The 8,086-nt window shown below is 33.4% G+C and overlaps 1 long non-coding RNA gene across 1 annotated transcript; it reads right to left on the bottom strand.

The window, feature by feature from the left end:
- Nucleotides 1-2,132: 2,132 nt before the first annotated feature.
- On the bottom strand, nt 2,133-7,501 carry LOC112796806 (uncharacterized). Its single transcript, XR_003199398.3, has 3 exons — nt 5,701-7,501; nt 5,382-5,582; nt 2,133-2,391 (listed from the first exon to the last, which is right to left on the bottom strand). It is a non-coding gene; the product is annotated as an uncharacterized lncRNA (long non-coding RNA).
- Nucleotides 7,502-8,086: the final 585 nt, after the last annotated feature.

Raw genomic sequence — 8,086 nt, 5'->3', positions numbered from 1 at the left:
TTCAGGGTCATAAGGCAAGGATTGGATGGAAGAAGTGAAAAAAAAAGCATCCAAAGTGGAGAACTCATGAAGAAATGAGAATTTGGTGGATTCAAGGCCACGCGCACGCATTGTTCACGCGTACGTGTGAAGAAGGAATCGTCAAGGTGACGCGTACGCGTGGTAAGGAAAGTTGCCAGAGACGCGTACGCGTGACCCATCCGTACATGTGACATGCGGCATGTGACCTCATTAAAGGCAATACGCTGTAGGTGATTCCTAAGCTCAAGAAGGCCCAAATATAACTCATCTCTGATGCTTTTGAACCCAAGAATTAAAGGGGAATGGGAAGCGGGTAGTCATGGTTTAGTTTTCACCATGTTTTAGGTTAGAATTCTAGAGAGAGAAGCTCTCTCCTCTCTCTAGATTTTAGGGTTCTTATTTCAATCCCTTTAAGATTTAGATTTTAATCTTGTTTCATTTTAGCTTTTCTTTACTTTAATTTGTTCTAGCATTTTAGTTTATCTACTTGTCTTGTTGATTTCTTTATTTTGCTAATTTAGTTTATGCACTCTCTTGTCAATTTCAATTCTCTTTTAATACAACTTTATATTTCCATGTCTTTTTATGTTTGTCTTAGTTGCTATTGTTGATTTCTTGTTTGTGTTACTTATGGTTTTTATTAATTCTTGCAATCTATTATGTTTACTTTTATTGCACTCTAGGTATTTGATAAAATGTTTTCACTAGTTATAGAGTAGTTTTCTACACTCTTGGCCTAGTCTAAGGGAATTGAGTGACCTTGAGTCATTGGGTCTAATTGAGTTGGTGATTTGGGTTCCTTGTGGTCAATTTGATACCCATTGACACTATGATGAGCGGATAATTTATATGCTTTTTGGCATTGTTTTTAGATAGTTTTTAGTATAATCTAGCTACTTTTTAGTATATTTTTATTAGTTTTTAAGCAAAATTCACATTTCTGGACTTTACAATGAGTTTGTGTGTTTTTCTGTGATTTCAAATATTTTCTGGCTGAAATTGAGGGACCTGAGCAAAAATTTGATTCAGAGGATGAAAAAGGACTGCTGATGTTGTTGGATTCTGACCTCCCTGCACTCGAAATGGATTTTTTGGCGCTACAGAAACCTAAATGGCGTGCTCTCAATTGCATTGGAAATTAGACATCATGGGCTTTTCTCAAGTTTTGATGATGCAAACTGGCATTCAAACGCCAACTTCCTGCCCTATTCTGGCGTTAAACGCCAGAAACAGGATAGAAGCTGCAGTTAAACGCCCAAATTGGCGTAATAACTGGCGTTTAACTCCAAGAAAAGTCTCTACACATGAAAGCTTCAATGCTCAGCCCAAGCACACACCAAGTGAGCCCCGGAAGTGGATTTCTGCATCATTTACTTATCTCTGTAAATCCTAGTAACTAGTTTAGTATAAATAGGACTTTTTACTATTGTATTGATATCTGGATCTTTCGAAACATCTTTGGATCATTTTTAGTCCTTAGACATTGGGGGCTGGCCTCACGGCCATGCCTGGACCATCATCACTTATGTATTTTCAATGGTGGAGTTTCTACACACTATAGCTTAAGGTGTGGAGCTCTACTGTTCCTCGAGTATTAATGCAAAGTACTACTGTTTTTATATTCAATTTACACTTATTCTTATTCTATGATATTCATTCGTACCCAAGAACATGATGAATGTGATGTTTATGTGACCCTCATCACCATTCTCAATCTATGAACGCGTGCCTAACAACCACTCCGTTCTACATGAAAATAAGCTTGAATGTATATCTCTTAGATTCTTGATCCATGACGCGTGGTTGCCTCTCCTGACAATAGAGCCTTCCATTCCGTGAGCTCAGAGTCTTCGTGCTATAAGCTAGAATCAATTGGCAGCATTCTTAAGATTCGGAAAGTCTAAACCTTGTCTGTGGTATTCTAAGTAGGATTTGGGATGGGATGATTGTGACGAGTTTCAAACTCATGACTGTTGTAACATCCCGTTCAGCAAAATACCTTGCTTAAGTCAGGGTATTTCTACTAGAAAGAACATTACGTAACCTTCTCTAGTATTAACTACTTAATTATCGAGCCTTTGTATCGAGTTCGCGTTTCAGTTTTAAGAAAATTCCAGAAAAAAATTTTTATTTCATTAAAGTCATAATTCAAACGTTTACAAATAATAATAATGACATAAATATTATTGATAATAATTCTTATACAAAATAAACCAAATGAAACTCAAATATAATATACCAAACCTACCCCTCTATATGAAATAAAATTCTCAAGGGACAACAGCAGGGGACCCTATGAAAGCAATTAAAACCATAAAGGAAACCTACTAATCGCTTGCAGCTTTAAATTGCGTCTTCAAACCTGTGTCACTGAAAGGGTGAAAAATTTGCGGGTGAGAGCCAAACTACATGTTCTCAGTAGAGGTCGAGAATGCCATGAAAGTAAAGAATAAAACACAAATAATTAATTCCATTCAGAAATATTTAAAAGAAAAATTGTTTTCATTTGGAGCGATCTACTCGCCTTATCAACCTTTTATTTTGAAAACCAACGGCATAACATTCAAAAATCCAAAATCTTTTAAAGCATCATTTAATTATCCAAAATTCTAAACCCATATTTTCTTTTATAAAAATCTTAAAAGTTTCCTAGACCGTATTAATGACTAATTTGTTCTAAGTATAGGTTCATTAAGTCTATGCTGAACCAACTCAATCTTTCATACTTACTAAACCTCAAACACAATCCCATCACGGCCTCAGGCCCAAGCAATTCAACCAACACCCAATTCACCACAATCCAGCCAATCAGTTACAAACACAAGTAATGAGGTTCAAATACAATCAAGAGCAATTATATCAAGTATAGCAATTAGTAGTTATCAGAATTATTCATTTAGGCAAACCAATTACAATATACACACCCAAACAATGTCACATAGATGCATATAATGAATGTCTAGTCCTAGTGTAGGTAATGAGCTCATCTGTCGGTTTCTACCCACTCATGACGTAACCCAGCATTACTAGCCGGATATGGCTTTCCTGTTGGCTATAACCTTGTGTACAGGAAATAACCCCTCTGCCACCATAGGGTCCACTGCACGTAGGAAGTAACACATCTGCCACTGCAGGGATGTATGCCGACACATCTTCTGTATACAGGAAATAACCTCTCTGCCACTACAGAAATTGAATAGGTGGTCACGGTACTGCTGTAGCAGGAAATAACCCCTCTGCCTTACAGAAATAAAATATGGATCTAAACCGTAGGAAAACGTTCTCAGTGGTCGCACCACTATCTATCTGACTGCCTCAATGCAGCAGATCATCACATAATCATTCTTATTACTATCATTCATTATCATTCTAATTATTCATCATCACTTTCACATTCTTATGCAGTACTACTTTCTTTCTCTGTTCAATCATACTATACAAACTTTACATCTTTTCTTTTTCTTTCATAATTGCAAATACGCAAGCGGGACAACACCCACGCCCTTGCCAACAATCTCGTATACCAAATAATCTCTTTTTAAAAGAATCATTAAAGTTTTTATCATTAAATAAGCCTTAAATATTGATTTTGATTAAGTCCTTATACTTTATAAAAATTTGGACATAGTCTCCCTTAAAAATAGGACTTAGCCATCCTTACGGGTTCCTTCTTTCTCAACATTTTGTCAGCCTCTTTCAGCAATTGCCACAGCAATATATTCTCAAAAATATTTGATAATAGAAAATCTATTTCTTAAATTCCATATCCAAAATAATTACCAACACAACTTGGCAACCTAATTTCCATTTTGTTTTTAAACTATCAAATGAATTTGGAATTACGCAAACTTTATATCCATGCGATCGTCTCAGATTAAGATTTCTACTAAACCAAAAATCATAATTTTTTGTTGACTCTAGCTTCGGAAATATAAGCAAAATCGTGACTGCTCTGCAGTGTTTTAAATCCACAAAACAGCAGCAGCATACAACATTCGAAATTTCATATAAAATCCAAATTGAATCCAAACACCTTAAAAATTAATGTGGTTAAATCTAACTTATCCAAATTTCTTTCTCAATTGGTTCCAGGGTCATACCATTTTTATTGAAGGAGTTACGTAGTTTGGAAGTTAGGTAAATTTCTGCAGAATTCTGTTTTACAAATCATTAAACACAACCTTTTCCCATGTCCCATAACTCACTTATTAAAATATGGAAAACCCTGAAATTTGAATCATATGTACTAAACATACTCAACTTTCACCTCCAATTGGTTACATCTCCATATCATTCCAGAATTAAAAATTATAAAGTCTCAAAATTACTAACTTAGAAAACAAAACCTGACTTTTACTGCATAATACATCTTACTTTAAAAATCCAAATCTTTAAAACCACAACTCTAACAATTCTAAAGTTTTATAAAATTAAAGTATTAGTACCAGAGTTTCATTTAAAATTTGTTCCATTTCAAAATTCAAACTGGAGAAATTCCAATAGAGGAAACAAGTTGCTGCTATGTTAAACGTTCTGCAGAAAAACCAGATTTATTTGACATCCATAATTCAAAAATTCACCATAAATCATAAACTTAATGAAAAAGTCTGAAATTAACCAGTCCAGCTCCCTATATTCTCAAGCTTAATCCGGACTTGGTTCCACGCAATTTTGATAATCACAGAATTAGTTATAGCTTTTCAAAGTTGCTGACTCAGTTTAGAAATTATGCAGAAAATCAGATTTTAGAATTCAAGTTTGAAAATCATAACTAATTCTCTAGTTGATACGAAACCTTCAAAATTGAGTTTTCACAATTACACTTAATATAATTTACTTAACACTTAAATTCTTATAATTTCAATCACTATAGAGTCACTGATTCACTTTCAAAGTTGCCGTTTAATTTCAAGAGAACCTGATTTTTAGCAAACTATTTTGTATTCAAAATCCAACCCTTCAATACCCCTCAAAACCAATTCCAAATCAACCACCAACCAAGCTCATTAACATTACAATATACCAAATAATAGCTCAACAGCAATAAATCCAACATAACCCATTAAAATTCAGTAATTCTCAACAATAAGTCATCAAACTATTCCCAATCTACATAATCAATCAATATCACCAATCAACAATTCCAAATCACAATTTCAACCATTCCAATCACAATTTCAGCCACAATTCAATATTCACACAACCAATCAATATCACTATCAATAATTCCAATTACACTTCACAAGCACAACTTAGCATTCATATCATCAATTAATCACTCGCAACAATTAAGACCATTTGCAATTTACTCAATAAACCTTGCGGGCATTCTTAAATTAAAATCGTTTTAAACCCCCTACCTCGATGTCGAATTTCAAAGAAATCGAAGACGAAATTGTGGCGTGATGACCGGTTGGGCTGCACCCAAAATGCAGCAGCTCCTTCATCCCTTATCCGCCAATGTTAGCAACACTCACAACAGCTTTGACAGGGCAGCAGCAACGCGAGTTGGCCACGACAGTGAGCAAAACAATGAATTCATATTGGGTAGAATAATAATTCTGGAAATTCAAGGGTGGAACAGGGGATAAATTTAATTTGGAACAAGAGTAAGGCTAATAAAATGGCAGCGGAATAAACAAGAACGTCAAGTGGAGGTTCAGAACAAGAATGTCTTACAAGAATAAGAAAGGAATAACAGAACAAAGAAGCACCGGCAGTAGCGCGGACGATTATAGTAGCAACGGGGAAGACGGCCTTCTCCTCCACCTTGGTTCATGATTCCAGCGGCGGCAGCGGCAAGGAAAGCCTCCCCACCATGCGTTCTGCTTCTCCTTGCCATTCGCGTTTCTCTCCGGGCGACGCCGACTCCACGTCTCCTTTCCTCAACTCAGACTTGATGGCGGCATAGCAGCGTTCAGCAGCGACGATTCGGCTAAACGCGCAGCTTCTCCAACGACAACGAGGTTGGCTTCAACAGTGACTATGGAACGGCGACGAGGACGGAGCTTCCTCTCGGACACTGCTCGCGTCTCCCTCTGGTCCGTGTACTCGACGGCAACGCGCAGTGATGGCTTACGACGGCGGCAGTCTCCTCCTCCCCCGATGACGATCCACTTCTCCCTCTTCTTCCTTTGTTCCCTCACCCTCTCCCTCTGTTTTTCTTTTCCTTCTTTCTTCCCTTCTGTCTCCCCCTCGAGCTTCCCGTTCCCTTTCTTTCCCTTTTTGATTGTAGATTTAGGGATTTAGTATATGAATTAGGGATTTGTAATATTAGGATAATATATGTATATATAAGTAATATAACATTTTTATAAAACATTTATGATAGGATAACAATTTAGAATTCAAATATAAAGCTATAAATATTACTTTTAAAACGCATAAGATTTTATCTATCAATCTATTAACAAGCTCAAATAATTATTTCTAATTTAAATCATAAAGTAAATATACTAATCACATTTATTAAATATGGTTTAAATCCGAAAATATCAATTATTTAGATTATACGATATAATTTTTCATTACTTTCTGATTACCCAAACTTTAATTCCAATTTATGTAAAATAACTAATTATAGTAAAGATTGTACATAAACCTTAATTAATTTAAGCCCAAAGTATTTATAAAAATCAATTTAATCATTTTCTAGTAAATTAATCTCCAAGAGCTCAAACTAATAAAATAAATCATAATTTATTCATAATAGAAATTTCTTAAATTTAATTATATAACACTTCCATTATTGAATTCTAATTTGAAATTATATAAAATAACCAGTTATAAAATTTATACAAAAATTTTAATTAACTTAACTCCAAATATTAATAAAACTAATTTAATTATTCTTAATTGATTTATAAAATTAGATATCAAATTAATCAAATAAATCGTAACCTTTTAAGAATAAAAGTTACTTAAATTAAATCATACAATTCTTTCTTATTTTTCAATTACTAAAATTATACAAAGTATTCCATTATATAAAATTACTTAAGAATCTTAATTGGTTTAAGATGAAATTACCTCCGAATCTACTTAATTATTTCTAATAAAATAATTTTTAAAATTATAAAGTTTAAACTTAATAAAATAAAATCACAATTTATTTATAATTATATTTTAAAAAATGTGGGATGTTACATTCTATCCAACTTACAAAAATTTTCGCCCTCGAAAATTGATATAAGATGAAGAAAAGATTTATATTCACATCCCCTTTTGAATATTTTAAAGATACCAACAAGATCATATCACATAAATATAGAAGAAGATATATAAAGTAATGTAAGAGTTGATAAAAAACTTAACGCAAACTAAATTTTAAAATTCAATATCAAATAGACACATATATTCGTTCACAACTTTTAACAAAGCATGATCACTCTCTCTCGTCGCCTCAAAACTCCATAACTCCTTATAACCTCATACGCTTACCAGATTCACTTTCCGCTTCCACAAATCATATTCCTAGGAACTAACATTTATAAGGATTATGAGACATGAGAAAAGAAAGACAAATGACATGAAAGGTTTATGCGAGAAATTGGAAGAATACTCAAGTTCGCAGCTGTACAAGATGGTATTTCACAAGGATTTGAAGGAATACGTGAGATCATCAACAAACAGGGATATATATATATATATATATATATAAGGAAAGAAATGGAGCATAAAAGGAGTTAATTCAAAGCTTAGAAAGAAATTTTGAATCGAACAGTTTCAATATGAACATTATTAGGAAAATAGTACAACAATTTTGAACAACTGCAATTTGAAATATAGGGAATTAGTTTATCTTTTTCAAAAGAAAATATTTAAATCCAACATTTTTCAAAAGTACTAAACTAAGTATAAATAATATGTTATGCCAATTTAATTTCAGATAAAAACAAATCAAGTGAGGTTTGTAAATTAAAGCCTGTTTGATGTTAAGGGCAAAATATTTTCTTTAAAAAAATCTTGGAGGATATTTAAGTACATTATTAGGTATTAAAATAAAGTTATAGTAAAGTTGGAAGAAAATCATCTTCTATTCAAAGAATAAATTCTGAAATAAAAT

This window comes from Arachis hypogaea, chromosome 4, assembly GCF_003086295.3.
Source record: "Arachis hypogaea cultivar Tifrunner chromosome 4, arahy.Tifrunner.gnm2.J5K5, whole genome shotgun sequence".
NCBI lineage: Eukaryota > Viridiplantae > Streptophyta > Magnoliopsida > Fabales > Fabaceae > Arachis > Arachis hypogaea.
This window is presented reverse-complemented; position numbering and strand designations above follow the sequence as displayed.